The sequence below is a fragment of the Podarcis bocagei genome (genome assembly GCF_964188305.1).
Source record: "Podarcis bocagei genome assembly, chromosome: Z".
Classification (NCBI taxonomy): Eukaryota; Metazoa; Chordata; class Lepidosauria; order Squamata; family Lacertidae; genus Podarcis; species Podarcis bocagei.
This window is the reverse complement of record NC_138140.1, coordinates 38,184,238-38,200,619: the sequence shown is the minus strand read 5'-3', so window position 1 is coordinate 38,200,619 and position 16,382 is coordinate 38,184,238. Positions and strand designations below refer to the sequence as shown.

Here is a 16,382-nt window from a genome sequence, read left to right as displayed (position 1 = left end):
GCAGTTCTACCAGATGTTTTCTAATTTGTATGAAGATTTTCTCCACTAATAAGTATAGTTGTCTGCTATTAAATGCTTACACAAAATTAAAAAGGGATTTCTTCAGGAAGTAATTTTCAAACTGAGTTCCAGGTAACTTTGGCATTGCAGTCCAAGTCCCAGTGCTACCTTCCCCTGGCCAGTGAATAAGGTGAGTTGTGATAGAACAAACTCAAGCAGACAGCAGCCTGGATTAAAACTTTATTGATTACAGGTGTACGTAACTTTGGCCCAGGCAAAGGGTGTATATCCATTCCAGCCTCCTGCTGGAGGTCTTAAACTGTTTCAGGTTATGGCCTCCTCAAGACACTGATCTACTGAGGTAGCCATCATAAGACCACCAGTGGAAACTCTATGGCCCATCTGCCTCATGCTTTGCTTCTAGACAAAGACTTCCACTAAGACCCCTCTAATGGGGTACCCTGAATACGCCACTGGTTCAGTACAGGGTGACATACTACTTCACCTAAAGCTTGCAGAGTAGGATTCCACTCAATACTTTAACTGCCACTCGAGATGGCTCTTTAAGATGATTCACTGCCCAACCACCTACAAGTGCAACCAATCAGAGATACCCTTACCCAGCGCTCATTCCCAGAGGTGGATAAGTGAATGCCATCTGGTCTGAAAAAGTCCCGGTTATCGAATTTGATGTTAGGATGGGGAATGGCTTGCCCTTCAAGTTGCACAGTGACATCCCACAATGCCTTGTTGATCTTTCACAGGGAATAGTTTATGTGTGCTGGCTCATTTGCTTCTTGCCACTGAAGAAGCTCTGATGAGAGGACTGTGAGGTCTAGATGCCGTGCACACAGACTTTGAGCATATCAAGCCATGATGAGCTTGATATCCTTCATGGAAACCAAATCACTCTTGCCCAGCCAGAGAACCAAGAGCTTGGGGACGGGGGGGGGGGGTTCACAAATAGTGAATCCATGCAGCAATGTAGGGAGAAGTGTTCCCTAACACATGCTGTGCTGCCCCATTCAAATAACTGTGGCTCTTGAATGAAGGTGCATGGTCCAGGATATTGCTTCAGCATGCTGCTGTGCCCATTACATGATGCTGTGGCCCATGATTCAGACGTTATTGCTGGAGGTACTTGGAAGAGGATTATTATAAAAACACATTAAATGAGAGGATATAGCCTTTGTATTCAATCAACCACCAGTGCCCAAAAGTATTGATGTGCGCTGCCTCTAAATCCCATTCAAATGCTGTAGTGGCAGCACCAATGTGGAAGGTGTGACCTGAGTAGTCTTTAGGGTTCCAACCACACTCCCTTATGGGAACACCGAAGAGATGCAGTGAATTGATGCTGAGATAAAATTACACTGTTTTTGAGCACCAGTAGGGGCCATTAGGATGGGGGTGGCGCTGTTTGTTAAACCACAGAGCCTAGGACTTGCCGATCAAAAGGCTGACGGTTCGAATCCCCACGACGGGGTGAGCTCCCGTTGCTCGGTCCCTGCTCCTGCCAACCTAGCAGTTCAAAAGCACGTCAAAGTGCAAGTAGATAAATAGGTACCGCTCCGGCGGGAAGGTAAACGGAGTTTCCGTGAGCTGCTCTAGTTCACCAGAAGCGGCTTAGTCATGCTGGCCACATGATCCAGAAGCTGTACGCCGGCTCCCTTGGCCAATAAAGCGAGATGAGCGCCGCAACCCCAGAGTCAGTCATCACTGGACCTAGTGGTCAGGGGTCCCTTTACCTTTACCTTAGGGGGCCATTACCTAAAGGTCTTATCCGCAAGAACCTCCTGGTGTCCTTCACAGGGCATGAGCCATTGAAAGTGAAGGCATCTAAGGAAAGGATGACACCTTTCCACAACTGGTCTGTTTTTGAATATGTTATCCTAACTTTGATGTAGCCTTGGTGAATACTGACATCAATAGTGCTGAGGCTGCGTTGAGAAGTGATACCTGTGCACTCGCCAAGAGGAAGCATGCAGAAGACCACCACCCGGAATAGCAGAGTCTAGTATCTAGAATAGCATATCTTTATTTATTTATTCAAGCTATCATGAAAATTCATCAGCATTTTACTGCAAAGTTCTTTTAACAAGCACATTTCTGTACACAATTGTGCCTGATAAGGAAATTTTTTCAAACAATTATCCACTGCGTAATGCATATTTGTATCTTATTCACTTAGCATGCTTTTATGCACAAGTGTACCCTGGTATACATTTTTGTATTTATTGTTAAACTGAAGAATCACATCAAATAATTTGGAGAAGTGCATCTTTTAAAGTATGGCTGCATTTTGTAAAATGTGAAGTTGGAAATTGTGATTGCAGACCCTCCAAGTGTCCCTATTTTCCAGGGACGTCCTTGATTTAGAGAAGCCGCCCCAGTTTCTGATTTGATCCCATAATGTCCCACTTTTCCTTAAAGGTAAAGGGACCCCTGACAATTAAGTCCAGTAGCAAATACTCTGGGGTTGCAGTGCTCATCTCGCTTTATTGGCTGAGGGAGCTGGTGTTTGTCCGCTTCCACAGACAGTTTTTCCAGGTCATGTGGCCAGCATGGCTAAGCTGCTTCTGGCGAAACCAGAGCAGTGCACGGAGATGCTGTTTACCTTCCCGCCGGGCAGTACCTATTTATCTACTTGCACGTTGTGCTAGCACTTTTCCTTAGGATATCCCTATTTTATTGGAGAAATGTTGCAGGGTATGGAGTTATCTGACCCCCAAGCAGTCTGAAGGCAATCCTGTACAGTGGTACCTTGGGTTACATATGCTTCAGGTTACATACGCTTCAGGTTATAGACTCCGCTAACCCAGAAATAGTGCTTCAGGTTAAGAACTTTGCTTCAGGATGAGAACAGAAATCGTGCTCCGGCGGTGCGGCAACAGCAGGAGGCCCCATTAGCTAAAGTGGTGCTTCAGGTTAAGAACAGTTTCAGGTTAAGTACAGACCTCCAGAACGAATTAAGTACTTAACCCAAAGTACCACTGTATAGGGAAGGATTTTTAATGTTTTTATATATGTTGGATGCTGCCCAGAGTGGCTGGGGCAACCCAGTAAGATTTGTGGGGTATAAATAGTAAAAATATCATTATGGAATGAGACGACCCTATTTTCATTGGAGAAATGTTGGAGGGTATGTGATCATTGTGCATATTGTTTTGGAAACTGTCAATGACATAAGCTCACATTAAAATCCAAACCATGCTGAATTTCCCATCTGGAATAGAAGCCTTATAGTCCTGTTCAAGCTTCATAGAAGGATGTGTAAAAGCACATACAGTGGTGCCTCGCAAGACGAAATTAATCCGTTCTGCGAGTTTCTTCGCCTTGCGGATTTTTTCGTCTTGCGAAGCACGGATGCACCCTGGTACTGTATTATAATGGGATAGCGGGCAAAGCACAAAGCGGGTCGCTCCCCAGCAGGAGGAGTTTCCCCAGCCTGGAGGATCTGTTGCAGGGAGGAGGCAAAGACACCCCCTCCCACCTCCCCACGAAAACAGCCCCCCTTCCTCTGTCGCCAAGCCTTGCCGCGTCTTCGCTCTGCCAAACCGCATCCCACATCAAAGCCCCAGCCCACTCCTCTCCCTCTCTCTCCACGAGGTGCCAAAGGAAGTTCAAGCCCAGGAACCGAGGGCAGACGCACGAAGCGCCCGGCGCGGACTCTCCCTTGCTCCCCCCGTTACCTTGCGCCACGCCGCCGGGCTCCCCACAGTCTCGGCAGCTGCTCCCGGCTTCTTCCTACCCCCGCAAAGGCGCCTTCGCGGCGGCCCAAGAGCAGTGGATGCCTCCTCCTCCTCCTCCTTGGTCCCCCTCCTCCTGCCTTCGCGCAGTTAGGGCAAAATGGAGCAGCCACGTGGGGAGGGGGAGAGAGAGAGAGAGGCAGAGGCGGCGGCGGTGCAGAGACCCAGCCAGATCCGCTGGATCCCAGCCCTAACTCCTCTGTGCCCTCTCCAGAAGAGGATCCCTCTGGAAAAGGTAGGTCGCTCCCTTGCTCGCTCCCTGCCAGCCCAGTTCCCGCTTCAAAAGGAAACAAATTCGCAAGACGTTTCATCTTGTGAATTTCCATAGGGAAATTCGTCTTACGAAGCACCTCAAAAACCGCAAAACCCTTTCGTCTTGCGAGTTTTTCGTCTTCCAAGGCATTCGTCTTGCGGGGCACCACTGTATTTCCCTCTACTCCTCTGAGACTCTTCCTGCTGTCATGCTAGAGGCCCAGGTCTGGACCTGTTTATCATACCCAGTCCTAAGCATTTTGGTGCTATATGGAAACAGTAGTTCTGACCACCCTAATTCTACTTCCAGGATATCTACAATTAGGGCAGGGGTGGAAAACCTCAGGCTTGGGGGCCAAAATGTGACCTTCCAAGTCTCTCCATTCAGCCTTCAGGAGCTACCTCCTCCTCAGGCCACACCTCCCCTACCCAGGCTGCATCTCTCACCATTCCTACTCAATACCTCCTTGAGTGCTTTGGCCTGAATTGCAGCAATGCCTCTTGTTTTTCCAGTTGGAGGATGAAGATATGCAAATGTGAAGGCATGTAGAAAACTTATTTTTGCATGGCAAGAAAGCAAACTACTGTACAAAACTAAGAGTTACACCTGTTGTTCCAGTTTTTGCCACCTGCAGAAATAAATATGGCCCTCCAGCCATAGCTGTCAAGCTTCCCATTTTTTGCGGGAAATTCCCTTATTCCAGTGCCATTTCCTGCTGCTTCCCGCTGCTATCCCAGATTGTTAGATATCCTGTAGACTGTCCCCAGGACAGGTGAGGCTGCTGATCCCTTATTTTCGAGGCTGCTGACCCCTTATTTTCAAATCTGAAAGTTGACAGCTAGAAAGGTTCCCCAGCCTGAGCAAACCAGTTTCCTTTCCTCTCCCCCCCTTTATTTTAATTCTCTTTCAATTTAATTCCCTTTTATTTTAATTTCCCTTTCAGTTTTTCCTATGTCACATAAACACACAGGTTCTTGTCAGCCTGTGGCTTTAAAAATATTTTACGTTTTGCTTGCAAACATAATTTTGGCTCCCATAAGAATGTAGAAAACACTGCCTTATTTTGGGGTGGCACAGTTTCACTTGACCACCTGAGTTTGCTATTGGCAGGAACAATGTGTAGCGGGTGAGTTTTCTGCTAAATGCCAATTACTCACTCATGCTTCACACAGGAGTTGGTAACATAACCGGTTATTAAAAAGGGATATATGCAGCTGTCTAGCTGTCTAGCAGGGCTCCTAACACAGGCTTATAACAGGGTTTCTTCTAGTTCAAGTGATCAGAAGAGAAGAATTGGAGTGTCAATGCTGGTCTTAACTTAAGGAGAAAGTGCAAAGTTCATTCGCTGTGCCAATTCAATATGTTTCCTGGGCAAGGAGGAAAAAAGGCCTATTACATTGACAACAAAGTTCCCTCTCAAAATGGCACCAGAATAGATCAAATCATGTAGACTAGGGTTGCCATATTTCAAAAAGTGAAAATCCACAAAAGTTTTTGAGCTTTTCTTTTGGGGCCGGGGGGGGGGGGGGCAAAGTTGTTGAGCTTTGGAGGGTGGCCATGACAATTGTTTCAGGCCTCACACATATGGAAACAGCCACATCAACACACACAGATAATACCCTCCATATAATAACAAAATAGCCTGGCCCAAATCCAGTCAAATCCCATTGAAGTCAATTAGTTCTGACTAATTTATGCCCTATTGATTTCAGTGGGACTTTTGCATGTCTGCATTGAATTGGAGTGCACTGAGATGGGTGGAAAGAGGGCGGTTGATATGTACTGGCTCTTTGTTTGACTCTTGTTGTGCCTATCTACAACACAAATGGAGGTACCATATGGAATATGTAGCTCCCCGCCCCTACCTGTCGCATGAGGGGCATCACATTAAACAGGCAGTGCGTTCTCATTGGCCAATGATTCTTGTAACCACCTTGCCACCATACGGTAGGGAACTTGTATTGATATGTTAGTGGCTAATAGTGAGTCAGGCTGTTGGTCTATCTAGCTCAGTATTGTCCACACAGCTCTACAAGTTTTCAGACTGCCCTACCAGAAGATGCTAGAAGCAGAATATGGGAGTTTCTACATCCAAAGCAAATGCTCAATCTCTGAGCTATTGACCTTCCTCAATGTCTGTAATGACTCAGTATTTTGAGTTAATTAACTTCCAATATCCCCTTTATCCAGCCTTGTGATTGGACTAATTATAATTGTATTAAAACTAATGTCTTCCCTATAACTTAGAGGTAGGGAACAAGATCTACCCCAGCGGGACACATTCTGGCATGCACAACTCCATATGCGATTTTGACAGGCAGGTGGGGTTGGAAGCAGCAGCAGGAATAGATCAGTTTGTGACTTAAGGGTTAGTTTTGTTAATGTTAAAGCCAACCAGCCAAGAGGAAGACTGGTGGAGATGTTGCTTAGCAACCAGTGGCATGAACCTCACATGGTCTGATTGTCTATGTAGGTTTGAGGGACCTTCTGTGCATTACCGTATTTTTTGCTATATAAGACTCACTTTTTCCCTCCTAAAAAGTAAGGGGGAAAGTGTGTGCGTCTTATGGAGCGAATGCAGGCTACGCAGCTATCCCAGGAGCCAGAACAGCAAGAGGGATTGCTGCTTTCACTGCATAGCGATCCCTTTTGCTGTTCTGGCTTCTGAGATTCAGAATATATTTTTTCTTGTTTTCCTCCTCCAAAAACTAGGTGCGTCTTGTGGTCTGGTGTGTCTTATAGATCAAAAAATACGGTAGTTGAATGCCATCCAGCTATACACTATACTGAGAAATTCTGTAGTGCAGCTGATCTCAGCAGAGCTGCTATAAGTGCTGAGCAGCTGATTTCTTAGTGACTACCCTATGTTCTAATGCAGGTGTAGGAGACCTTAGGCACTGCAGGTGTTGCTGCACTAAAACTCCCACCATCCCTAGCCATTGTCCATGCTTATCGGGGCTGATGGAAGTTATAGTTTAGCAACATCTGGATGGCCAAAGGTTCCAGTCAAAATGTGGAGCCTGCTACCACAGTTATTTGATTGTTTTATTGATTGCTTACATGCCAAAATCATTTCTAATAATTTCAGAAACATAAAATCAAATATGAAAATGTCCACAAATAATTAAGACACACAATAAACATTTCCTTCAAAACATTAAACATCCACAATTAAAATATAAAACAAATCCTTCAACAATAGTATGATAGTTTGATAATTAATAGTTGTAGCTTCCTAATTTCTTGGGAAAGAAAATGAAATTATTTAATCAGTGTATATGTTGTTGGCTTTGAGTTAAGTAATATCACTGTATATAATTTATGAATTAATTGAAGGTATTTGTTCACATTCCTGTTTTGTTTTATTAATCATGCTTGAATTTGCCACGTTGATGGATATCGTTTTCCTTCTTTCTCTTCATAAGTATATATAGTGTTGTAAATAAATAAATAATAATAATATAAAACAAGTCTGTTTCAAAACTACAACAATGCCATCCCCACATGTTTATTCTGCACAAAATGTGATATTCAACTACACATTACTGAGAGAAGACACTTTGAAATGAGTGAACATAGGTAAGTTAGGTTACTTGCGATATAGAACTTAGCTGCATGCCACTGAAAGTGAGTGGGTTGCAGTCAACTAAGTTTTACTCAGAGTAAACCCATTGAAATTATTGGCCAGAAAAATGTCATGATCATTAATTCCATTGGGTCTATTAAGAGCAAAACTTAGTTGAACACAATTCAGAGTCTAAAAGGTGCTTTGGAATTACTAGACTTCCAGACATTCTATATTTGAAGAAAAGAAATAACTATTGGGCTGGATCCAGACTTTGTCATAATTTGAATAGGTACGGCAAAATCAATAGGCTTAATTCCCATTGATTTCACTAGGTCTACTTTGAGTATGATTAAATCTGGATTCAATCCCCCCCCTTTTTAAAAAACAAACAAATATGTTGTTATGTGTTTAATTAACATACCTTGATCAGCTTTATAGATCTCAGATAGCATGTGTTTTTTGGCTGGTCAGCTTTGAAAGGTAGTTTTAATGGAAAGCAAGGTGTGCCAGCAGAGTCGCTAAATTATATTTGGCAGGTGCTCCATTCCATCTAAAGAAGTTTGACTTCTTTAGGCAGCCTTATGCTGTCTGTTGTTGAAATTAAATACTAAATGTAAGCCAATACTTGTTTATTTTATGTGAGAGAGGGCAAAGTATTTCATGGCACAGTGACAATGTTTTCAGAGATCTTTGCCAGATCTCTGTATAAACGTAATTAAATGAACTAATTGGTTACCTGAAACTGTTCTTAGAAGAGCTGTACATGCCTGAACAAACAATTATTGTGGCTTTCCTTACACAAGAATGAGTCAGATAAACAATACTAAGAGAGGGAGAGAGATGGGAAGACGCCATCCAGTCTTTATAAAGCCCAGCTATACCAGGTTCTTCCTTCAACTCATTAAATAGATGATAGATAGATAGATGATAGATAGATAGATGATAGATAGATAGATAGATGATAGATAGATAGATGATAGATAGATAGATAGATAGATAGATGATAGATAGATAGATAGATGATAGATAGATAGATAGATGATAGATGATAGATATAGATGAGAGAGAGAGAGAGAGAGAGAGAGAGAGAGAGAGAGAGAGAGAGAGAGAGAGATGGATGATAGATAGATATTATATTATTAAGAATTTTCGTAATACATTACAATAAAAAATGAACCAATCTAAACAAAAATAACAACAAAAAGGAAAGGAAAGGAATAATGCAAAGTCCTCTATCACAGGTAGATATTAACTCTTGTCCCACACAAATATATGTGAACCCTTTCAGCTCTCACATGGGAGATTGCTTTTCATTTCCCAGCATCTCACCCTGGGAGATCTTCCCTTCCCTGCCTCTCACACAGAGTCCTTCACCAACAACGATACCTAGCATTCTCTGGGAATTTGGTACCATGAGAGGAATGGGGGTCTCCTAACAGTTTTCAGCATATTTAACAAAGCACAGTTCCCATGTTTCTTTGGGGGAGCCCATTACCATTAAAGTGGTATGATAATGCTTTAAACGTATGGTGTGGATGTGACCTGTGATTCCATTTGGCCCTTTGTGTACAGATTTTCACTGCCAAGATCAGACTCATCATTTGGCTCACCTTCTGTTTGATGGGCTTTTCATTTCACAGTTATAATTTGTTTTTGTTGTGGGCATTTTTCTTTTATTAATATGTTATTAGTATTTTAATGTATTTTTGTCTCACTTTTATTTAATCATAAGCTTGCCCAAGCGCCATGTAAGAGGAAAGGTGGATTCTTGCTTCTTAAAAGAACCCTCTACTAAATAAGTAATCAATAAATGATGTTTGCATCCTTCATTTTCTATCACGTAAACCAAGTTTCCCAAGATGGGTGAAGTTAGAAGCCAGGATTTTACTTTATTTTCACATCCCTTACTGTGAAAGTGGTCTTCAAAATTCTCATTTTAGAGGGGAAACCAGTATCAAAGGACAGCAGAGATGGCATTTCTGTTTGCACTTTTTATGTTTGTGACTCACAGGGGACAGTCTACGAGTGCCTGATTTTAGTGTCTACATTCTGAGCATTAGTCAACATGGTACACTTTGTTTTATAAGGCAGTAAAACCTCTCAATTTTAAGATGTCTGCTGTACTTTGTCCATCGACTCTACTGATTTTCACTCCTGAGATTTTTATTGTTCCAGCTGGCATTTTAATTGCAGACAATTGCAGTGTCAATTTTACAAAGACTTGCTAGAGAGAGAGGGAGAGAGAGAGAGAGAGAGAAAGTTAACCGACTGTAATTGATGAACAGCCTTCCCTCACACATGTATTTTAGGCTTAGTCGGCTGCTGTTTTACTCAGAAGGGAAGTGAATGTTAGCCTTGACCTTGGTTTCATAACTTGGACCAACTGTTCCTGTCCTCATGTCCCAGAGCACACACACTTGCTAGAAAGCCAGCTGGGGCAAGATGAATAAAGGGGATCATGACAAGTCTCATAGGATGGAATCACTAGACCCTGGTCTAGTTTTAAACCTAACAAAAAATAATTCCATACTGGGAGTTAGAATTTTCTAGCAGATGGTTTTTTGTATCCAAGCACACGGTACTCAAGAGTATTATTGTTTCTAAACAAGAAAATACCATTTGGTTACCATCACTGATCACTGCTGATAAATCTATTGTTCACGACTGTATCTCTAACTCTTGTTAAAATCAAAGGTTCTTTTTCAAATGCGATGCCAGATGTGTATGGAAATGAAATTCACCAGTAGCCTATGTACTGGACTACAACTCCCATCATACCTGAACACTGGTCATTCTGGCTGGGAATTATGAGTTGCAGGCTGGCAATATTTGGAGGGCACCATATTAGCTACCCTTGTTTTAAGCCAAATGAGGGGAAATTGTGAATGTCTCCAGATGTTGATAGACTACAACTCTCATTTCCCCAAACTATTGGCTACATGATCACATGTTCCTTACATGGCCTTCAGTTTGAAAGCAACTGTGGTGACCATTCAGCTAGCTTTCGTATTGAAATCAAACCTTAGTTTGAAGAAAATTTTAGTGTTCCTTCACAGGTAAACCATTTGAGGACTTCTGGTGGAATTTTCTGAAGAATAACAACATTTAGCAGGGCTTTGCACCTTCTTAAATCTTTGGTTTGGCACCTAGAAACTTGTGTATGTGTGGTAATGTTCTGAGCAGGAAGCCTACCATTGTTGGGGTAGCACACATGGTATCACACTGGAATGTGGTGTAAGAACAGAAGGATTAGCATCATTCACTTTTGAGCCAGTGCTTAACTCTGGCATCTTTCTCAGTTCAGTGGAACGAGTCTGAACCATCATTCGATTCAGTTCACATTGAAAGGCAAACCTATCTAATTTGCATTTCCCAAAACAATACACAACCCAAAACACAACCATCCTTCAAAATTCACAATGATAGGTGCTGACTTCAAACTCTGCCTTTGGGATTGGCCTGCAGAGGATTGGTAGTAGCACAGCCGATTCTAGTTGGCTTACCCTCACCACCAATCAGCTGATTGGGGGTGACAGAAAGTCTTCCTTGCCAATGCACAATCAGAAGTGGATGTTAAGCCTTCTGACTGCACATTGGCAACTGAGTATCCACCTGCCCCTCACCTGATTTCACATGTGACTTCAGATGAGGAACATGATTTGGTGGGGGGAAAGCCACATGAGCCAAATTGGAACCCCCTGCTGGGCCAAATTAGACCCCTGGACCAGGGGTTTAAAGCAAAGTGTCTAGCTGAATGAAGGTAGAAGCTTTCTGCACCATTCATTTTAAATATGACACACTCAGTCTATTGTTGAACCAGCTGCAAAATTGGGTCCACAACACAAAAGCAAAAAGCCACAGATGTAAGTCGCTTCAGCCAGGCAGCTTCAGAAGGCATCTTAAAGATTGCCAAGTGTGGGCTGAAGGGAGGAGGAAAGCGAGAACCTGCCACCTTCTATTAATTTTCGTTGCAATTCCATCTGTGCATGAAGTAGCCTAATGATCCAAGCAATTGCAGTCACTTGTCAAGGATCTTTTCACTTATTTCCCCGCAAACAAACTTGCTGATGATATTAGTGGGCAGCTGCCAGAATTCATCACGGCACTTAACGCATCCTTGGCAAGAGCTGACAGATGTGAAGACGCCGGGATATTCCACAGTTGGCACACATGACAGCCTAGAGCACAATTCACTTTTCAAAAGTCTATTTAAGGCAGAAGTGCAAAAAGAGAGGAAGAGATTGTACTAATCTTCAGAAGGAAGTCTATTGCCTAGGCTTGGAGAGAAACAGAGGGTGTAGTTTAGCATTCTGGCACATGATTTGCAGTAAGTCTGTAAAAATCTGAGGTTCACTTTCCAATTCCATCAGAAGAAAGACCTCAGGAAGCAGAGGTGGGAAAACCCATCTCACTTGATGTCTTGTATATGACAGTAGCAATGTATTATAATGTTAGAGGTTTTATCACAATCAAGCTGTATATAAATTTTGTGAAATAAATAAAACAAAATAAGGTTTTTAATTATCCCCATTTTCTGTGAAGCTCAGGATAGTGTCTCTAATGTATTTTGTCACCACAACTCTGGGAGGTAGGTTTGTCCAAGACTGACTGGCACAAGATGAGTTTCAAAGATGGCTAGGTGGGGCTTTGAAATTAAATCTCTTTCAACCCAGTCAAAAGGGGTGAGTACATTTTCTCAATGTTGAAGAACAGGTCACCTTTACTTATTTGATTTGTACATGGTGCCTCTCCCTTCTATCTTCACAACAACCCTGTAACATAGGCTAGGCCAAGGTCTCTTAAACAACCTTTCTGGCTAAGTGGATATTTGGACCTGTGACCCCCTCCAATTTAGTTCTGTACACTACCTACCATCCCATACTGGCTCTACCACCACCTCCCCCTTCCCCAAGGCCCTGAAGCTTCATGGGGAAACAGCATAAATGATGTCAGTCCCAAACAGTGTTGTTTTTTCTCACCAGGGATGGGACCAGAGCAACTGAGGTGGGAAATGTTCATTTCTGCTGGGACAAAGATCCTTAGAGAACCATGGCAGGAAAAGTCTCTCGTCTGGGTCCTGAGAACATCACACAACCTCATTTCCATCTACTACCTGAAGGTGAATTTCTGAGCTTTGTGGCAAAGAAGGGGAAGAGCTGGAGTGCTAGAGGGCACTTTGTACCCACCTTTTTTTTTTTTTGCAAGCATACAGATTGAATGAGCACAAAACTTTGGATCTTTGCAAGCATTCAGTTGAAGCTACTCTGAGAATTTATTAAAGGGAATTTCATAGAAAAACCTTGAATGAGTATATATCAATACTTTTTTTTAGGGTGAACAGCAGGATTCTTGTAAATTGTTCAAAACTGATTTAGTTTTGTGCTATAGTTCTATTGCTTATATACCACAGAAACTTTGTATTTCTAGAGAGGGTCAATAGAGGAGGAGGAGATTGTGGAGAGTCAGATCTCCATTTCTCTAGCTGTTGGGAGACTGGCACTACAGGGTCCCATTCAGTGGTGGCCACCAGGTGAGCAGGTCTTTGTCATCCCAGTGGTACCTAGCCCTTTCATATGAAAGAACAGGGAGTCCTAACAAAAAGAAAGAGCAAGTGCTCAGGAAATTAAATGGGATCTTAAAAGACCTCTATTAGGCTGAGAAGCGGCTTCACTCAGTACTGTTAGGTTGGATCCACTATGCAGTGTCATAGCTATGACTCCTAATCTGGCTACTATGGAGTCATATCTGCTGTCCATGTTCCACCCACCCACCTCCCCATATGCCTTCATCTCTCTGCCTGCTACAGTTAAGCACATAGGAAGAGCCCTGTTGCATCAGGCCAAGTGTTCATTTGTCCAGCAACCCCTTCTTGCAGTGGCCAGCCAGATGGTGTTTTGGAGCCTGGAAGGAGGAGCTGAGTGCAGAAGTTTCCCTCCTCTTTCTCTGTTGGGAGCTCCATGCCATTCTCTCTTCACTTATCCATGTAGGACAGATAGACTGGGTTTAGATCTTTCTCGCTGTTCCCACCCACCCTCAGGAATATCTGTTCCTTCCACCAGCTATGGAATCTGGCACCAGCCTTGCCCTGTGTAAGGCTAGCTGGTCACACCCACCCAGCATCACATGGCACTGCCCATCAGGTGAAAAGTTATGGAGAGGCACTGGAAACAAGCAATTACAAAAATCAGGTAAAAGATTGCTTCTGGACCCTAAACTATGTGTTCTATTTTAATAAAGGGAATGCAGCTCTTATATGTAAACAGTTGCATATCTTATTGTAGCCATTCAATTAGTCATTGCTCAGGGCTGGAAAGGCACTTCATGCTGTACTCTACATAACTGGTTCAATAAAGTCATGGTCATTGTTATTTCAGAGAATTTGGTATGTAATCTTCATGTGACTAGCACTGGCACTGATCCTTCTGTTTGGGGTTATTTATTAAATGTGCAATGCCTTCTTACTGTCTTGTCTTGTATTTTTCATTGTATAATGTAAGGCTGTTTTCATATCTCATTTACAATTTTATAATTGTATCCATTTCATTCACTTCTGTATTCTTATTTGTCTTTGGACTTTATTATCAAAAGCAGTTTGTGTTGGACTTATATTATTTTGTTCTTATTGTTTGCTTTTATCTTTGTATGTATTGTCTTTGTTGTTCAATGGGGGGGAGGTGTGGATAGCAGCTGAAGACACATCTTACTAACTTCTGAGCCACTTAGGAAGTGGATGAGATAGCTGCAAGTCCTTGCGGGGAGGGCAGTGTCCTAAACACTGTCCACTCATTTTTACTTTTATGTTTTGCAATATTTTATCTGCCACAAGTATTATAAAGGTAAAGGGACCCCTGACCATTAGGTCCAGTCGTGACCGACTCTGGGGCTGCGGTGCTCATCTCGCTTTATTGACCGAGGGAACTGGTGTACAGCTTCCGGGTCATGTGGCCAGCATGACTAAGCCGCTTCTGGAGAACCAGAGCAGCGCACGGAAACGCCGTTTACCTTCCCGCCGGAACGGTTCCTATTTATCTACTTGCACTTTGATGTGCTTTTGAACTGCTAGGTTGGCAGAAGCAGGGACTGAGCAATGGGAGCTCACCCTGTTGCGGGGATTCGAACCTGAATCTGATCGGCCAGTCCTAGGCTCTGTGGTTTAACCCACAGCACCACCCGTGTCCCTTGCCACAAGTATTATAGGAACCTAGGAAGTGGGCTTGCACTGACCAGTGATCCATCTAGCTCAGGATTATCTGCACTGATTTGGAGTGGCTCTCCAGATTTCCATGACATGGTCTTTCCCAGCCCTATCTGGAGATGCCATGTATTGAACTGGAACCCTCTGCATGCAAAGCAGATCCTCTACCACTGAGCCATGGTCTTTTGCATTAAACACTGTAGCACTACAAAACTGTAAGAGTATAATCTACTCATACATAAGCTCGATAACGTTCAAAAGGACTTACAGTGGAACCTCGGGTTGCGAACGTGATCCCTACGGGAGGCATGTTCGAAACCCGCAGCATTCGCAACCCACCGCGCCGCATCTGCGCATGCGCGGGCTGCGGTTCGGTGCTTCTGCACATGCGCAAAGTGCAATTTAGCACTTTGTGTTCGGCACGGTACGCAACCCGAAAATGTGTAATCTGAAGCGTCTGTAATCCGAGGTACCACTGTACTTCCAGGGAAGTCTGTACAGTACAGTGCTGGAATGCTAGGCTGCAGTCCTAAGCCTACTTACTAAGGAGTAAACTCCAGGGAACACAGTAGGTGTTACTTCTGAGCAAACCTGCAAATGATTGCACCATAAGTCTCATTAGTATACTGCTGCAGCAGCTTCCTGTGTGAATTATGTAAGTTTTCCACTATGCTTTATTAGACGTAGTTTATTTCCTTTTCAACTTAATAAAAAGCAATTGCATGATTTAAAGCACATACGCACACCAGATTGCCTGTTATTGGAGAAAGATGGATTAATTTGTTCATTTGTCTAGTCATTTGTTTTCATATAAAGCAAAATGACAGGACAACAGCTGGAGATTATTATTATTTTTAATAGCCTTCAGGCTTTTCTTTATTGAATATTTCCAAGTGTAAATCAATCTAACTATTTTAAGATTCCAAAATATGTAAACTTAAAAATCTACTCCGTTAATTTGTGCAGATTTGCACGTCAAGCAGCACAAAAGGAACCCTTGATATAACCGAGGGCTTTATAGGCTTCCATTTGGCACTTCTTAAAAGCTAAATACAGTGTTTTCAGCTTTAGATATCTCTTCCCTTCATTTGCACTCTCCAGCACTAGCAGGATACAATGGAAGTGGCAAAGAGGATTTAATTTTATTACCCAAAATATTTCATCCTCTCTTCCCTAAGTTTATATTACAGTAATGCATTTTGTTATTTACATGCTGCTGCAAAGACAGACAGCCAAATAAGAACTGGAGTCAGAGAGACATTTAGAATACAAATAAAAATTCTTCAATCCTCCCCCCGCCCCAGCATGATGGCAGAGAAAAGCCAGCAAGATGTTGAAGCCGAGTTTCATCCTTCCTTCCTTAAATTATTTATGTCCTAACTGAAGAAGTATGAAATGCAGGGTGGGGAGAAAAAAATCAAGGAGTAGTTACTGTTGGGAGTTATGCTGTATGGAGACTGGGAAGGAAATCAACGGAGTTTACTTTTTAAAGCAATCATACCAAATTCACAATTTCCGAAACAATATGCAAATTGAAATACAGCCGTTCTTTGAAATTCACGCTTTTCTGAATTTTGCAAGGCAGTTCTCCAGCTAAGTAATGTGTACAAAAACGCA

General features: G+C 42.8%; 2 long non-coding RNA genes across 2 annotated transcripts in view; one reads left to right on the top strand and one right to left on the bottom strand.

The window, feature by feature from the left end:
- Positions 1-16,382, bottom strand: part of LOC308578900 — a 753,836-nt gene that overhangs the window by 359,868 nt on the left and 377,586 nt on the right. The window lies entirely within an intron of this gene.
- LOC308578379 overlaps positions 4,465-16,382 on the top strand; it is a 29,347-nt gene continuing 17,429 nt past the window's right edge. Inside the window, exons 1-2 of the long non-coding RNA XR_014003910.1 lie at positions 4,465-4,543; positions 12,159-12,689. This is a non-coding gene — a long non-coding RNA (uncharacterized lncRNA). The remainder of the gene's footprint in view (positions 4,544-12,158; positions 12,690-16,382) is intronic.